Genomic DNA, 18,687 nt, shown 5'->3' with positions numbered 1-18,687 from the left:
AAATTTTAAAAAATTCGTTGAAAGCTAAACTGTATCATTATATCAAGAATATTTTTTTATAAATTCCTACTTAAAAATTAAACTTTTATATAATTTTGGCTTCCCCAGAGGTAATTAGAAATGTTAATCAAAAGTTGACAGACTGTTTTTAATAATTACTTACATCAATTTTCTTCTGGAGAAGGATTTTATGACAGGGAACTCTGAAAACAATGAACTTTAAAAATATATAGATAATGAAAGAAAATTAAATTGTGGTATTTAAAACTATACTTTCTTTGACCCTACCTTTCTAATGTTAATTGACAAGAATGAAACCTTATTTAATAGTAACTAAAACCTCCTTCTCTCACATACTTCCATCCATTTTTAAAAATTTTCCATTTGCAAATATATTTTAATGCAAATATATGCTGTAAAACATGCTTTACCAGAAGTGAAATCTCCAATAATCCATAATGATGGTCATTGCTTCTAAAAAACATTTTTATATTTTTAATCTTCTAATGCAAGTTTCATGAAAGCTGAGTTGATTAATGCTGATACTTATTAATAAATTGAATTGCCTTATCTTATTTCAGTTTTCTTGTGTCTCTGTACATCTATGTTCTGTAGAAAAAAAAATAAACTTTTCTTTTTAACCAGGGGGAAGCCCACACTGTATTTTTAGTAATCTTTGATTTCTTACTTTTGGTGTCAAGTGTATCTTCAGGATTCAGTTACTTATCAAGTTGTATAGGGAAAGAAAGTGTTATTATAACAAGGAAATAAACCTGGGCACCTGAATAAAGATTACAAAAGAGCTCCCACTACTCCCACTACCTAAAGCTCTTGCTTTAGTCTCAGAATGCAAATTTGAGGAATGCTAATTTTGTCTCTTCGTGATTCAATTATTCCCTCAAGAATTATTGGAAGCCATTCTTTACCTATATTACTAAGTCATTAGAGGAAACTTATCATTCCCAAGCCTTTAGATAATGAGCCACAGGCCAGTTTAAAGGTACTACTGAAACTAAAAGTTTGGCATTAGAATATTTAGTCACAGATGGTAAGTGACACTTTTGTTGTCTACTGCATCTCAGATACAGAACTTAAATTTCTCTTTCACATTTGTCTCCATGTGTTTTAAACTTTTTTTTCCTATGAAGTTTATTTTTTTTGGCAGCATTTTAAGTTTGAGCTTCTGATGAGATTGATTCTTTCTCATTTTCTGGGAGGAAAAGTGATAGATGGCCTTTGTAAATGAAGACTCGTGCTGTTATTGTCTGCAGTTCATAGTAGTCATGTTAGATTAAACAGCATTCTGTCATGGGCTCCTTATTAATTATGGCATGTTCTGCTTGCCATGTTAATTCTTTCTTTCTGGTGGCTTCACTATGAAGAAGCAGAGCTTCATTCAAAAGAGCCCATTACAATGCAAGCAGCTCATTAACGAGCCTTCCTCCCCATTTCCTATGACAGGCTAAAGAACCTTCCCTAAGTAACTTTAGAGAGAGATTATAAAGTTTTAGTTCACTGTCATGTCATTTCAAGGGCAGTTTATCATGTCCCTTTCTTCTTGGAAGAATATTGATCAGCAGAGAGACTAAGAACTTTGCTTTCTAATGTTATGGATGTCACTAATTTATATGTTACAATAAAGAATAGTCCATTACACTTAGTTGTTCCCATATATTATTTCAAAAAAAAAATTGAGCATAACCTTTCATATATTTTTGTTTCTGCTTCTGAGAATAATGAATTTACATGAAATTCTTATGACTGGCTTTCCAGACTCAAGTTTTGACTGTTTTTATTTATTGTTTTTTGTTTGTTTATAGAATATTGGAGAGTATTTGCTTCATTTGGAACCCTTCAAATTTGAACATTGCTTATGCTACTCAAATTCCAAAATTCCACCATTGTGTAGTTTATTTAGTTTGTCTCCCTGTGTATTTTCTAACACTGTAAATATCTTTAGGATGGGTTACATATCTAGGTGATTCAGTGAATGCACTTGATTCTGTCTGGATAGCTTATTCTACACTACAATAATAGATGACACCCAAAATCTTAGGGACCAAACATGACAAAAACGTGTTTACCTCTCATGGTACAAGGCCGATGTGACAGAGTGAAAGTTGAAGGAGCTCTATGTCCTCACATGTTTCCCTGACTGCTGCAGCAAGAAAAAGAAAGACATTGGAGTTCACACTGGCTTTCAAACTTACTTCGAGAAGTGGCACATGCTACTGCTCACAACTAGTCAGCCAAAGTGAGTCCCACAGCCATGCTTAACTTCAAGATGGTGGGAAGGTAAAATCCTACTCACAAGGAAAAGGGGCAGAAGAAAATTAGTTCCTCTTAGCACATTTCAGCTAACAGCTAACTGGTTTGAGGGCTACAATTTTGCATGTGAGGGGTAAAAGAAAAATATGCTTTTGTAGTATAAAAATCAAACCTAGGAGGCACAGAAGAAACTTAAGACCAGGCACCTGTCTCAGTAACAGAAGGGGTTATGGAGAAATAGTCCCACCTCACCAATCTGGTGTTCTTCACTAAACGTACTTATTCTAAACCTAAGTAAATAAGTTATTGGATAATAAAACAATGTAGTATATCAATACAGTATAAGCAATCCTATAGTAAATAATAAATGCCATTTACAAGGCTTTTAAAACCATGGACTTCTTGAGAGGAAACACTATATAGTAATCCCCCCTTATCTATGATTTCACTCTCTGTGGTTTCATTTGTTTATGGTCAATTATGGTCTGAAAATATTACCTGAAAAATTCCAGAAACAAACACTTCATACGTTATAAATTTCACACCATTTTGAGTAGAGTGATGAAACCTCGTGCCATCCCACGGCATCCCACCAGGACAAGAACCATCCCTTTGTCCAGCATATACACATTCCCTACCCATTAATCACTTATAACTATCTTGGTTATCAGCTGGACTGTCATGGCATCATAATGCTTGTGTTCAAGTAACCTTATTTTATTTTATTTAATGGGCCCTAAGTACAAAAGCAGTGATGCTGGGAATTTGGATATGCCTAAGAGAAGCCTTAACATATTTCTTTCAAATAAATGAGTGAAAAATGTTGACTTAATAAGGAAAAAAATACTGTGTGCTGAGATTTCTAAAATCTACAGTAAGAATGAATCACCTAGCTGTGAAATTGTGAAAAAGGAAAAAAACTGTGTTAGTTTTGCTATTGCACCTCAAATTGCAAAATTTACAACCACAGTGTATGGTAAGTGCTTAGCTAAGATGGAAAAGGCATTTAATTTATGGGCAGAAGAATGAACAGAGAGAGAGACCACATTTACATAACTGTTACTACATTACATTGCTGTAATTATTTTATTTTATTATTAGTTATTGTCATTAATTTCAACTGTGTATAATTTACAAATTAAATTTTATTGTATGATGTATGTATATATAGGGAAAGACATAGTCTTCATAAGGCTTGGTACTATTTGTGGTTTCAGGCACCCACTGAGGGTCTTGGAACATATCTCCCAGGGATAAAAGAGACTACTATAAATTGTGGATGATGAAATGGTTGGAAATTACTGACTTACAATTTAAGATTTACAGTACCCTAGTAACAGGGACTCCGTGTTTTACATCTCTGTCTCCGGTTGCTAAGTTACAGCTGACAATATTTGTTGCAGAGCATAAAAAGCATAGTGTGGGAACTAAATGGCCTAAGTTTTTAGTCCTTACTGGACTACTTGTTTGTTCAGTAACTGTGAGCAAATAGCTATTGCTTTGGTCTCCTTAGCATCCATTTCTCCTTCTGGTAACTGCCATAATCCCCCACCTGCACCTCTTATCTGACTTCAAACATTTAGTCTAGGTGATTCCACTGGGGTGCCCTCTTCTGACTTCTGGTGTAACAAATAATGTCACTATAATCCATCCCTAGGAACACAGTGATTATTTCAGAAAGAGGTACATGTTCAACATTTTCCATGGGAGATATTTTTTTAACCACTAGAAAATCAAATCGCTATTTTTATCTCATGGCTGCTGAAAGTATATGATGCAAACCTAACGCATTTTGCATCTATATCACCCCCCAAAATGGTGAACACTTGTCTGACAAAGGAGGTAAAACAAATAAAAACTAAACTTAATGGTAAGGAGAGAAAAGGAACAACATATGAATAATAAACTCAAACAATGGTTTGAGCCCTGTGTGATTTGACCTTGAGCTTTCAATTATAAGACACAATTCATATCCATCTCATTAAATTAGTCAGAGTTGGTGCTTTTGATACACCAAGCATCTTGACAGAGAAACCTTCCTGAGCCTGTTTTCACATGTATAAAATGAAATATTCCCATAATAATATTTAGATTTTTCTAAAATAACTACAATTTTTTTAAAGTGCTATATGCTGTAGAGTTGTGGAATGAGATTATAAATACAGTTTACAGAAATGTTGGGTTTGAGATGTCTGTGGTATACATTAGCATAAATAAATATTTGCATTAGATATCCTTGTTTAGAGTTCAGGACATAAATACTGGAGTGAGATATAGATTTGGAGTCATCAGAATAAAACTGGTAATCAAAGCCAAGGTGATAAATAGAAGTGCCCTGTCACAGAATGTGTATACTACAAGGAGAAAGGAATACTGTATATTTTAAATTTGACAGAGCATAAACTATAGTGGAGACCCAACATGTTTTAATCTAAGTTTGATAAGGGCATGAAGTGGTCACTTTATGGAGGATCTAGACCTGGCGTGAGTTGCTAAGGAACTTTATTACATAGACCAGAAAAAGCAAGTTGATGATGGGTTTCAAGCCAGAGAACAGCATTTCGACTTTCATTAAGATCACTCTTGTGGAAGAGGATTATAAGCAGAAGTGAATGATGTCAGAGATACTAATCAATTATTCCAATTATTTAAGCAAAAGATATTAAGGACCTAAGTTAGAGCAATGACAGTGAGACTTAAGACAAGGATAAAGTTGAAAGGAGGTTTAAGAGAGCCTTACATGATTCAAAGCATTTGAAGGATGAAGAAGACAAATGATTTCAGTTGTAAGGATTTTTTTTTTCTGGAATAATTTAGAGAATAGTGACAATTCCATTTAAAAAGGCATTACAGAATAATAAATAAATAAATAAATAAGTTTAGAGGCAAATTACAGTTTTAAATGAGGTAATATTAAGACACAAAACCAAAAAAAAAGTCTTAGAATTGATTTTCCCACAAAGAGGTATTTAAACCTATGATGTGGATAAGAAACACAGAGAAGTGATATAAAAAAATAAAATGTTGAACCCTAAAGCTACAGCCCTAGAAAAATACAAGGCTCTGAAAAGACTTAGAAATGAAAGACCAACTTCCAGCCAAGATGGAGGCCTAGATAGACACGCTGTGTCTCCCTCCACCACTAGGAAAGAATATGGTACAACTATGTCAAAACTATAGACAACCAGAAGGTCCAGAAAATTGAGCTATATGAAAGTCCAACAAAAAATATATATATAAAAAAAAATACTCATCCAGACAGCTAAAAGGGATGGAGCTGGGGCAGAGAGGAAGCAGTGTGGCATGGACAGCAGCAGCAGCAGTGGCAGGTCAGCAGAAAGTGCAGTCACACGTTTTAAAAATTAGGGAGGGATACCTGGGGAGCATTTCCAGCACCAGGCCAGACTGTGAAGCTCATAGTTCTAGCACTGGTGAAAATGAACCCTCATTGCTTCTGACTGTGCAAACCAGTGAGAGTTGGGGCGGAGGAAGAAACTGCCAGTCTCTCAGTTGAGTCTGCTTGTTTAAAGGGCCCCCAAGGCCTTAGAACATTTGCAGACACAGCCACTCTTGGAACGATGGCCAGGACAACAGCTAGAGGAGCACTAGTCCCATACAGAAAGTGGTAGAAGTGCCTGGAGAGGGGTCAAGTCCTGAGCCAGCAGCACTGTTCCCACTCAGAGCCCTCCCCCACATACAGCACCACAATGTGGTGGAATAAGTCTCCCAGTACTGACAAATACCTAAGGCTCTGCCCCTTACAATGTAACAGGTGCAACAGCTCTACCTAGGACACAGAGGCAAACAAACACAGGAGCTTGTCAAGATATGGAGACAGAGAAGTATGGCCCAAAAGAGGGAATGGATCAAGGTTTCAGTGGAAGAACTAAGCAGCGAGGAGATAGCCAACCTAATGGACATAGAATTTAAAACACTGGTGATAAAGATGTTCACAGGCTTGACAGATATGCTTAAATATGGCAAAAGCATAAGCGAAGAAGTGAAAGCTATGCTAAAAGAAATGAAGGAAAATCCGCAAGAAACCAATGACTAAGGGAAGAAAGCTGGGGTTCAAATCAATGATTTGGAACATAAGGAAGAAAAAAACAGTCAACCAGTACAGAATGAGAAAACAATAATTGAAAAAAATTAGAAGAGGCTTAAGAAGCCTCTTAAGTATGCCAGCTTTAAGTGTGCCAACATATGAATCATAGGAGTGCCAGAAGGAGAAGAGGAAGAGCAAAAAATCAAAAGCTTATGTGAAAAAATATTGAAGGAAAACTTCCCAAATTTGGTGAAGAAAATATGCATACAAGTCCAGAAAGCACAGAGAGTCCCAAACAAGCTAGACCCAAAGAGGAACACACCAAGACACGTCATAATTAAAATGCCAAAGTTTCAAGATAAAGAGAGAATCTTAAAAACAGCAAGAGAGAAGCAGAGAGTTACTTACAAAGGGGTGCCTATAAGAATATCAGTTGATTTCTCAAAAGAAACTTTGCAGGCAAGAAGGGACTGGCAAGAAGTATTCAATGTGATGAAAAGCAAGAACCTACAACCAAGATTACTCTATCCAGCAAAGTTATCATTTAGAATGGAAGGGCACATGAAGTGCTTCCCAGACAAGGTAAAGCTAAAGGAGTTCATCATCACCAAGCCATTATTATATGAAATATTAAAGGGACTTACTTAAGAAAAATATCAAAATTATGAGCATTAAAATGACAACAAACTCACAACTATCAACAACTGAATCTATTGAACAAAAACAAAATCCAGCTAAGCAAGTCAGAATAAGAACAGAATCATAGGTGTGGGGATCATTTTCAGGGTTATCAACTGGGAGGGGGAAGTGGGAGAAATGGGGAAATGGTGTAGGGATTAAGACGCATAATTGGTAGATACACAATAAACAGTGAAAGTTAAGAATAATATAGGAAAGGGCGAAGCCAAGGAACGTATAAGTATGACCCATGGACATGAACGAAGAGTGGTGGGATTAATGGAAGGAAGAATGGTACTGGGCAGAGGAGAGCAAAGGGAAAAGAAATTGGGACAACTATAACAACAAAATCAATAAAATACACTTAAAAAAATAAAAGACCATAAAAGTGGAAGAAAAAACATAAAAGAGTTTGGATACTTACCAAAAAGGGGAAAATAGCAAGTATGAGATAGTGGCTGGTTGGTGACCATCTATCTAGGTTCTACATAAGATAAAAATTGAGAAAACATTGAGGAACCAAGCATTACCTGCTAAGATAATTCAGACATTATTTAAGGTAATGACATCATTCTCAAGTACAAATTCACTTTTTACATAAATTTCTTTACAATTTTATCATTCTGCCTGTCAATGAGAAAGAGCTATACTTTTATAAATTACAAGGTTTTATATCATATAATTTAAGATATTGCTCAAGTTTTGAATCCTCTTTAAATCTCCTTCTCTTATTCCTGCCATCAGAGATCAATGTCCCATTCCATGAGCTCTTAACCATTCTCTGTGCAGACCAACTTCTTCATTATTACAATACTCCACTTTAGTCATTTATTATATTATTTACTTTCCTAACAAACTGCAAAGTCTTTGAAGACAGGATTTCTTTTCTTTTTCCATGTATTCAAAGGACTAATCATCTGGTGGTTCAGAAGAATGTTTATTTAATGTGTCACCCTAATATCTACCATTCCATTATCTAAATGTGGTCTTCCTTAACCTACCAGTTAACTATAAGTTTTAATATTCCAGTCTCTTTTATATATTTGCTCTCTGATGCTTCCCAGGTTGTAAGTCTTTCCCATCACTAATGATAGCCAGTAGCCTTCATGTTGTATACCACTGACTAGGTAAGTACCCCTTCTTCTAATGAGTCCTGAAAGAAATAGGATGGAGCAGAAACAAGCCAATTTATTATACCAACTTTCACAATATCAATGATCGGACTGAAAGATTTCTAAAAGAAGAGTGGGCCTTATGGATTCTCACTTCCTTTGGTCTTTATGCCTTGATCAGTGAACCCAGTCTTCAAATGTTTCTGTCCAGTAGAACACATTCTTTTTCTTTGGAGAAATGTCTACCTTATTATACACAGGAAGTTTTCTTGGGTCTCTCCTGAATTCTCATTTCAGACCAATACCTAGCATTCACCTGTATATGCAATGATATGTCCCTCTACTTATTTAATAAATTCCAGGGAGATTTTAGGCTGTGAACAAGCAATAGGTAGGATATAAGATTCTAGTCCAATTTTTCCATCATACAGAGTGTGAGTCAATGATTTATTTGCCTGGTAAATAATTCATTATCTTCAAAACATACTGTATTATTTTTCTCTGAGACATCACAATCTAATTCAATTTTTTAAGAAATAATATTTTTTACATTGACAAAACTCTTGACATTATAGAACAAGGAATATGAATGCCTTTTAGTCTATCTCTTCTCTTCACTACATTTTATGCTTACTCTAGTTATTGTTTAATTTCTCATCAAAATTGATTTAAATTAAATTGTTTTTATTCAGAATATTGCTGTGATATGGAGTCAGGTTGCCAAATTTGCCTTCTGAGGATGAGTGAATAAATGGATCTTGTTTATACTAAGTACATTTTATGATATTAAATAATCATAAACCCCACATTCACAGGTCTTTTTTTTTTTTTAAGTTATGGTTGCATATGACATTGACACTTACAGAGAGCATTTCAGTCTAAGTGTTCTGTCTCTAATAAGACAGAACTTGGTTCTTTATAGACAATGATATAATGAGAGAAGGCATTTACTATACTTGCAAACACACTTGCCTGCTTGGATTAAGTATTTGAAAAGAAGAGGCAGCTGTAATTGCTTGCATACTAATTTACCATGAAATGTTTTTCCAGCCCTAAGGATACATAAGCTTTATGTTTAATGTTTTAGTCCAATGTAACAGATAATTTCAAAAATCACTAAGACCCATAAGTTTTTTTTTTTTTTTTTTTTACTTCAATCAGTTCTTATTGCATTCATTACTAACATCATTACACCAACTCTTAAATATAAGACAAAAATCTAAAATTCATCCTTGGTTCTTTGCTTTCCTTTCTGCCCATGTCCATTATTATATCATTTATTTTACTTGCTTAATGTCTCAATTGCTGGCCTACCCCATAACACTTATAGTCATTATTCTTGCCCTGATTATCGACTGCAGCAGCCACTTGCTTCACCACTGCTTTGTTTCTAGTAGGTATTTCATTCCAGGTGACCACATAAAATAATTTAAATTGAAACCCACTAGCCATCTTATGCTGTGAACTTCCAGTGTACCATTTCCACACATAAAGCAACTCAACATTATCTGCTGCTAGAAAACATGTCTAGTATCAAGCACTTAGTCAGGTTTTAATAAAAAGTAGAAATTACTTTATGCATTTATTTTAATACATAAGGGAGACATATTTAATATAGGAGTTGGGTATTTACAGACTTATTAGAAGGGCTAGAAAAATGACTTCTAGACTGAATTTCACACTAATTGCCACAACTTTTTTAAAGGTGTGTAGCTATTTTATTAACAGAGTTTCTCTCCCCCTTGGGTTGAATATTTTAACATTTCAAAAATTGTGACATATCACTTTTGAAGGTTTTTATTAAATTGATGGTGTCTTAGAATCATGGTAATATAGTGGTTATTGTCTAAGGCATCGCTTAATATTCACTTTGTTCTCAACAAGTAGCATTCAACTTGGTTTCTTTAGTAGCCAATTTGGTTAACTTCTCCATCCCAGCCACAGCCCTAACTCCATAGCCTTTAAAGACTTGTCTCCTCAGGCTTTTACCTTTTAGCCTATTATCAGACTCAGCTCCACCTTTATATGAATATAGAAATGAAAGAAAATTCTTTGACTATTCACAAAATACAGGAATATTTTTATTCTAATGCTATTGAAAGCATAAAGTTAAATTTTAATCATGAGATATCAGATGAATACTGTTTACCTCTAAAGTCACACCTTATGAAAAGTTTACTTCTCTAGTTACACAGAAAGAAACCATGTAAATCTGATTGTTTTAGGCTTTAGGATTTTCAATTGTGTTGTGAATTTGTGATGTAGATATTATTATTTTATTTTTTCTTCTTATTGAATTTATTGGGGTGATACCGGTTAACAAAATTATATAGGTATCTGTACATACACAATTCCACAACACATTATCTATACAATGTATTGTATGTTCACCACCCCCAGTTAAGTCTCCCTCCAATATTTTTATTATTTTAATGTCAATTTCCAATTTAAAAAGACAATGGCAATATAGAATAAGATCTAAAACTTTATTAAGATAATTAGGCAGGGGCTATAAATCAGGAAAATACACGTAGAGAGGAAGGGTTATAAGGAAATACTGCTTTCATCAAAATGTACCTTATTTGGAAGTCTTCAATGGATCATGTTATTTTGGTATTTTGGATGAATCTGAATCTGTAGAAAAAAAGATTAAATTCAGATCTGAAAGTGCTCCCTCAGGAGGGCTACAACATTTCTCTAACCTTCACATTTCTCTTTATAAAAGTGGCAATAGAAATAGCCAACTCTGAGGATTAAGGTGAAGATTTAATGTAATAAAGCAGTTATAGAAGCTGACAGTATGGCATCTAGTAAGGTCAAGTATATAGAATATCTATGTTCTCCTAGCCAGTTCATATTTTTTAACACACAACTCTAAAGGTGAGGAAGAGGGAAAGTAATTATTTTCTGCTGATATGAGCAACATACTTAATGGTGGTGAATTCTAAAAGTGGCATATATCAAGCTGAGGCAAAAGTAGGTTCACAGTGTGAGTATACAAAACAATTTATTCTTGTATTATTATGTATTAATATTGTACTATTTTCCATATGAACAGCTGTAAATTTACTTTTGTCCCATCCTGTATTTGTTTGTAAAACCTAAAATCCCTCTGATATACTTTTACGTATGCTTACACCTCATGAATTAGAATTCTATAAATAATAACGAGATAAAATGACAGAGAGATAAAATTTCTTTAAAATATGCAGAAAATTGTTTTATTAGTGAAGAGATGTGAAGCCCAAAAGCTTCAAACAACTGACATGGGACATCTCCTTCTATGCAAGTTTATATCATGAAAGAATGATATAGCTTTCCTACTGTGAGACAATTTGTTAAATGAAACATTAGAAATATCATGGCACTTTCCATAGACATGAGGTATGTAAATCTGCTTGCATATTGAATGGGATCACAAAGAATCATTTGAAAGTGATGCTGAAACTGAAGGTTGAAAAACAGAGTATGAAATGATGGGTAGAATGTAGGTGAAAGCTCTGACACAAGTAAATCATACACAGACCTTGAGAAAGGATGTGTGCTCAATTGGTCAAGTGCAATTGATTCGCTTAGGTCTCTAGTTTCTGCATATTGAGTTTGTGGTAGAAGGTAACATATTTAATTATTTTATATTTAATGTTATTGAAATTGAGAATTGTACAAAAAAATATTTGTAGAGTACATTGAACCAACTAACTAAAACAACATTCTGGATCCACTAATTATTTTTAGTGAATTTAATATGAGGGAGGAGAGAGAAAATTGAAGTTAATTATTAATTTCATCACCAAGCAAAATAAATGCCTAAACACAGGGTTTTTAATTCTGTTACAGTCAGATTCACACAGTAGTAGTCAGAGTAGGCCACTGAGGGACAAAGAAGCCATGATATTGAACTCTATCAAGAACTGAGAATTCATCTCCAGACTTGATTCAGAAGAGGAAGAAATGAGAATCTGTCTCAAGGAAGGTTGCATATCTGATCTAATAGGTGGTAAAAGAGAGAAGAGCCAAAAGTAATGGATTTTATTATAGACCTGTGGTTATTATGTGTATTTAATTCACATAATCTTTTAAATCAAATGGACTGTGGAGGTCATTGAGTTGAACCCTCAACGGGAGTGCATGACTCCTTTCAACAAAATCACCAGTAAGTGGTAATTTGATCTTGCTAGACTAACTCTGCTAATAAAAACTCATTGAATTTGTGAGGAAGTCTTTTCAATAATTAGAGCTTTGAATTATTCAGAATCATTTTTTATATGACTCATCTACCTTAGTATTAGTTTTACTCAGTTATCATTTACACACACACTTTATCACCTCTTGTCAAAAGGTACAGTTTTGTTCTTTGTAATTCTCTTTCAAACAGGTCAAATACTCCATAAATTAGTTATATAACCATCATTTTTCCCAAACAGTGGCAGCAATGGCAACATAAAATATGTCCAGCTTGGTGATACATATAATTTCTATAATCTCATTTTACCCAGATAAAGAAGCTGAACCACAGAATGCTCAGCAACCTGTCCAAAATATGCAACTAAATGTTGGTGACAAGATTCAACTCTAGGTATTCTATCTACAGGGCCAATGTTCTTAACTACTTAAGTTTTCTGACAAGAAAGAAAAATATATGTGTGTGTGTATATCTATATCTATATATATATAATCTATTTTGATATTTTCTATCTTTTCAAGAAATTTTGTTAAATATAAAAAGTGAAAATAAAATGAATATATGACAAATAAGAAATAAATGACTAGGGAAGTACAAGTAGGTCTGTCCAGAAAAAGTCCAGCAATTGTTGATATAGTGAGAATGATTTACATGACATCAATGTATCCTAGCATCCAAGAATGAACTGAAATAAACTTGCATGAACAATGATGACTTCACTGTACTAGTTGGTGGGGGCAGTAGAAGCCCATGAGTGAACATGTGTACTATGTGGCTGTCATATTAAAAATGAGCAGAGCAACAAATCTGCATCAATTTTTGCATTAAACCTGAACATTCCTCCACAGAAATTATTTGGATGATTCAGAAGGCTGCAACTATGGGTAACTGGTGATTGGCAGCTTCATCACGACAACGTGCCCACTTATGCATCATATCTTGTGCTGAGTTTTTTGGCGAAGCATCAAATCAGCCTCCCTTAAGCCCAGATTCTGGCTTTTCCCAAAACTAAAATCACCTTTGAAAGGGAAGAGATTTCATACCATTGATCAAATTCAGGAAAATATGATGGGACATCTGCTGGTGATTGGGAAAACTGTGTGAGGTTTCAAGGTGCTTGGTCTGAAGGGGACTGAGGTGTCATTGTATTACATACAATGTTTATTGTCTGTTCTTCAACAAATGTCTCTGTTTTTCCTATTATGTGGCTGGTGTGTGTGTGTATATTTAAGATACTCAACAATGAGTTGGTATTTTATTAAAGAATTTTCAAAAATTTAGTTGACCTCGAAAATAAACAAAACTATGAAAGAACTATCAATCTAAGCAAAGGGAAAGGACATGACTGGATTTCTAACTTTAAACATGCATTTAATAAACGTAGTAACTTCTGAATCACTTTAACTTCAATAAACAAAACTTATAGACATCAAATATTCAACCTGTGTAGAAACCTAAAATTGAAACAAAAAATACATAGATTTCACAAGTTAGCTTTTTAACTTTAAGCTACATAATGAGTCTAGTGTCTTCTGAAACTGCCACTTTCAAAAACTAGGATATTTTTTTTAAAAAAAATGTTTTATTGATTATGCTGTTAGAGTTGTTCCAATTTCTTTTCCCTCTGCTCCCCTCCACCCAGTGACCCCCACTCCCTCCAGTTGTACCTCACTCTTAGTCCATGCCCATTTGTTGTGCATATAGTTCTTATCATCTTCCTGACTACTCCACTCCCTCCTACTATGCTTCTTAATTGCTGCATCATCTTCCTCCATTTCCTCCCTTTCCTCTCCCTCCTCATCTCTCCCCAATATGTTCCCAATACCTATAATTCTTTTGCCACTCTCATTACCTACCTATCTTGCCTTTGTTTTGATTCCCTAGCTTCTGTTGTTGGTTGTTGTGATACAGTTTTCATTTTAATGTTCATAGTTTTGATCCTCCTTCTTCTAAACAAGTGCCTTTAACATCTCATATAACAGTGGTTTGGATCTAAAGATCTCTTTCAGTTTTACTTTGTCCTGGAAGCACTTTCTCTGCCCTTCTATTCTGAATGACAGCTTCGATGGATAGAGTAATCGTGGCTGTAGGTTTTTGCTTTTCATTACTTTGAATATTTCCTGCCAGTCCCTTCTTGCCTGCAGAGTTTCTTTTGAGAAATCAGCTGATAGTCTTATTGGAACCCCTTTGTACGTAATTCTCTTCTCTCTTGCTGCTTTTAAAATTCTCTCTTTATCCTTAATTTTTGACATTTTGATTTTAATGTGTGTTGGTGTAGTTCTCCCTGTGTCCAGTTTTTCTGGAACTCTCTGTGCTTCCTGTGCCTGTAAGGCTATTTCCTTCCCCAAGCTAGGAATGTTCTGTTTCATTATTTTTTCACATAATTTTTCAATTTCTAGTTCTTCTTCTTCACCTTCTGGCAGCTCTATGATTCAGATGTTGGCCTGCTTATAGCTGTCCGATGAATTTCTGAGCCTCTCCTCATTTTCCTCACTTCTCGTTTCCTCTTTCTGCACTGGTTGACTGTTTGTTCCTTCCTTATATTCCGATTTGTTGATTTGATCCCTATTTTTCTTTCCCTCACCTCTAGTTTTGTATGTGTTTTTGTTCATTTTAGCAGGACTAGCCTTCATTCCTTCTCTGTCTTGTTTAAGATCTGCTGTTATGTCTGTAAGCATTTTTATAACCAAAGCTCTGAACTGAGCCTCAGAAAAATTTCCTATCTGCTGAACCGTTAGATTAGATACTTGCTGTTTTGTCAACTGCATCACTGGGATCTCTATCATGATCTGTGCCATCCTGATCATTTTTTGTTTACCTTTGCTTCCTGGGCAGGGCTGTCACACCTCCTACGCTATAGGGGGGGGCGGAGCCCTGTGCACTCATCACAACCAGGTGACCCATCTCACTATCCTATGGCATATTCTGCAGGGGGTTGGTGTCCAAGATGGATTCCTGCTGTTCACTCTCTGCTGAGAAGCTGGGAGCCTCATCCTCCATCCTCATTCCCTCTGGGCCTCAGAGTCCAAAGCAATGGAGGTCTGCCTTCCCCGGCTTTGGAATCGCAAGCTGACAGGTCTGGTCTGCAGCTGGGGGTGCTCCTCAGGCACTTCTCGACACCCCCTAACCATGGGTGTCTGTGCTTACCGCTGTCATGCCTCCATAGCTGCTGCTGCTGCAGACAGCACAGCTTGAACTCCCCTCTGTGACCTCACCCCTCCTACCTGCCTGGATGAGCATCACTTCTTTATAACTTCATACATTGGACTTCCTTTTTTTTTCCTGAAACTTCTGGTTATTTATGGTTTTGCAGTAGTTGTATTCTTTCTTAGTTGTGGAGGGAGATGGAGTGTGTCAGTCTAGGCCTCCATCCTGGCTGGAAGTCTCCTGTGTTTATTTGCTTCCATGTCCTAGATAGAACTGTCTCTCCTACTACATCGTAAAGGGTGGAGCCTTAGGTATTTGTAACGAATGGGTGAACTGTTTCACCACGTTGTGGTGCTTTATGCAGGGGAGGGGTCTGAGAAGGAACAGTGTCACCTGCCCAGCACTTGCCCTTTTCCAGGCACCTCTCCCACTTCCACACCAGACTGACACCCCTCTAGCTGCTTCCCTGTTCATTGTTCCCAGAGTTGGTAGGTCTGTGGATGTTCTAGGTCCATGGGGGCCCTTTAAACAAGGGGACTCTGCTGAGAGGCAGTTTATACCTCTGTTCCAACCCCCACTGGTTTGCACAGTCAAAAGCAATGAGGCTTGCTGGGACAGTGAGCTTTGCAGTCTGGTGAGGAGATGGGAACACTCCCCAGGTGTCCCTCCTGACTTTTTAAAATATGTAACTTGTTTTCTGTTGGGCTGCTACTGTTGCCACTGCTGCCACCCACACACTGTGTCCTCTCAACCCTGGTTCCGCCCCTCCTACCTGTCTGGATGAATATTTCTTCTTTATATCTTTGTTTGCTGGACTTCCGTGCACTTTGATTTTCTGGAACTTATGGTTGTTTCTAGTTTTGAGGTAGTTGTATTCCTTCTTAGTTGTGGAGGGAGATGCAGCATGTCTGTCTACACCTCCATCTTGGCTGGTGAACTAGGATATTCTTAATATATGCTCCTTCAGATCCTCTCTACCATGTGTAGGTATTTTAAAATTTACAAGTAAACATTTAATAATGAAATAAAACATAGAGTTCAATCTAATAGTAGTTTTTGTCTGCAAATGAGAATATTACTTTTGTGGTTCTAGGTGTTATGGGTGCCTTGAGAGGTTAGTACAAATTTACACCCATGGTGTGGGGTCTGAAACCCATACCCGGAAACACAGTGAGGTAAAGCTGCATCTTGGTTGTTGAGGCGACATTTCTCAGTTTCCTGGAGATGGCAACGTCTGGGAGCTGTATGACCCAGAAAACCTGGGAATTGGCCAGTAACATGCAAGAAGCCCAGAGCATTGGTGAAATCTACAAATACTACAAGAAAAGCAGCAAGAAATCCTGGTGATGAAGCCCTGGACTAAGTATCACCATGACTTTAAGTACTGCAAAATCTCAACATTGGCTCTGCTGAAAATGGTGATGCATGCCAGATCAGGAGACATCTTAAAATTGATGGGCTTGATGTTGGATGGTGATACACTGATTGTTATGGGCAGTTTTGCTTTGCCTGTAGAAGGCCCTGAAACTCGAGTAAACTCTCAGGCTGCCACATATGAGTGCATGGCCTCATAAATAGAAAATGCCAAACAGGTTGGCTGCCTTGAAAATGCAATTGGTTGGTATAGCTGCCCTGACCACGGCTGCTGGCTTTCTGGGATTGATGTTAGTACTCAGACGCTCAGTCAGCAGTTTCAGGAGCCATTCCTAGCAGTGGTGATTGGCCCAACAAGAACAATATCTACAGGGGAAGTGAATCTTGGAGCCTTTAGGACATACCCAAAGGGCTACAAACCTCCTGGTGAAGGGCCTTCTGAGTATCAGACTATCTCACTTAATAAAATAGAAGACTTTGGTGTACACTGAAAACAATATTGTGCCTTTGAAGTCTCATATTTCAAGTCCTCTTTGGATTGCAAATTGTTTAAGCTTTTGTGGAGTAAATACTGGGTGAATATGTTGAGCTCTTCTAGCTTCCTCACTAATGCAGACTATACTACTGGCCAGGCCTTTGACTTGTCTGAAAAATTAGAACAGTCAGAAGCCCAGATGGGATGAAGGAGTTTCATGTTGGGTTTAGATACACATGACCCAAAGTCAGAAGACAAACATGTCAAAGCTACACAAGACAGCTGTAAAACTACCATAGAAGCTATTCATGGATTGATGTCTCAGATTATTAAGGATAAAGTGTTTAATCAAATTAACATCTCTTAAACAATCAAAGTAGTACTTTTCCTTGAAGGCTAATATGAGAAAAATACTCAAGTAACACTTTAAAGCCAGTTGCCAAAAATCAAATTAGAAGTATAAGGTGCTCTGAAATGTCCTGAACATATTAACATCCTGTAATGAAAGTTTTTGAAATAAAAAAAGTATTACTTTTGCTTCTTTTTTCTAACACACTTTTTATTTTCTGAAAATCTTATAAATAACTTTCTAGGTAATTATCTCCTTATAGAATGACTAGTCTCTGGCTCCAAGAAATATATGTAAAGCAATTATCATAAACCATAAGCCTATGTTATAGCCAAAAAATGGGTTTTTAATATGACAAGAATAGAGTATATGTGCTCTGTCCAAAGATATCCAGTCATGTAATATAGAAAATAGAGACATTTATTGAAGAAGATACAAAACACAAGAAACATTACACATAAAACAATGATATCCCAGTCCCCTTCAAAGTAGGAACCTCACACAATTCTCCCAATCACCATCAACTGCCCCATTGTATTTTCTTGATTCTCATCAACAGTATGAAACCCCTTCCCTTACAAAGGTGATTTTAGTTTTGGGAAAAGGCAGAAGTCACAGGGCACCAAATCTGGACTTTAAGGGGCTGAGTCACCTGGATGATTTGATGTTTCACATAAAAACTCTGCACAAGACGTGATTCATTGAGCAGGTGCATTGTCGTGGTGAAGCTGCCAATCACCAGTTAGCCATAACTGCAACCTTCTGAATTATCCAAATATTTTCTATGAAGAAATGTTCAAACTTAATGCAAAACTTGATGCATATTCATTGCCCAGCCATTATTAATGTGATGACCACACATTACACATGATCACTCAAAGATTTTTACTGCCCTCACTGACCAGTACAGTGAAGCCATCATTGTTCACGCATGTGCATTCCAGTCCATTCTCTTTGGCTTCCAAGTTACATTAGCATCAAGCAAACCATTCTCATCATGTTAACAATGGCTGGACTTTTTCCAGAGAGTTAGATTTTTCCCCCCCAATAAATCAT

General features: G+C 36.2%; 1 pseudogene; it reads left to right on the top strand.

The window, feature by feature from the left end:
* The first annotated feature begins 16,657 nt into the window (after window positions 1–16,657).
* On the top strand, window positions 16,658–17,649 carry LOC150008646 (COP9 signalosome complex subunit 5 pseudogene; annotated as a pseudogene).
* Window positions 17,650–18,687: the final 1,038 nt, after the last annotated feature.

This window comes from Furipterus horrens, unplaced genomic scaffold, assembly GCF_987537825.1.
Source record: "Furipterus horrens unplaced genomic scaffold, mFurHor1.1.pri manual_scaffold_5, whole genome shotgun sequence".
In the NCBI taxonomy this organism is placed as follows: domain Eukaryota; kingdom Metazoa; phylum Chordata; class Mammalia; order Chiroptera; family Furipteridae; genus Furipterus; species Furipterus horrens.
The sequence above is the reverse complement of the archived record's forward strand: the minus strand, read 5'-3'. Positions and strand labels throughout refer to the sequence as shown.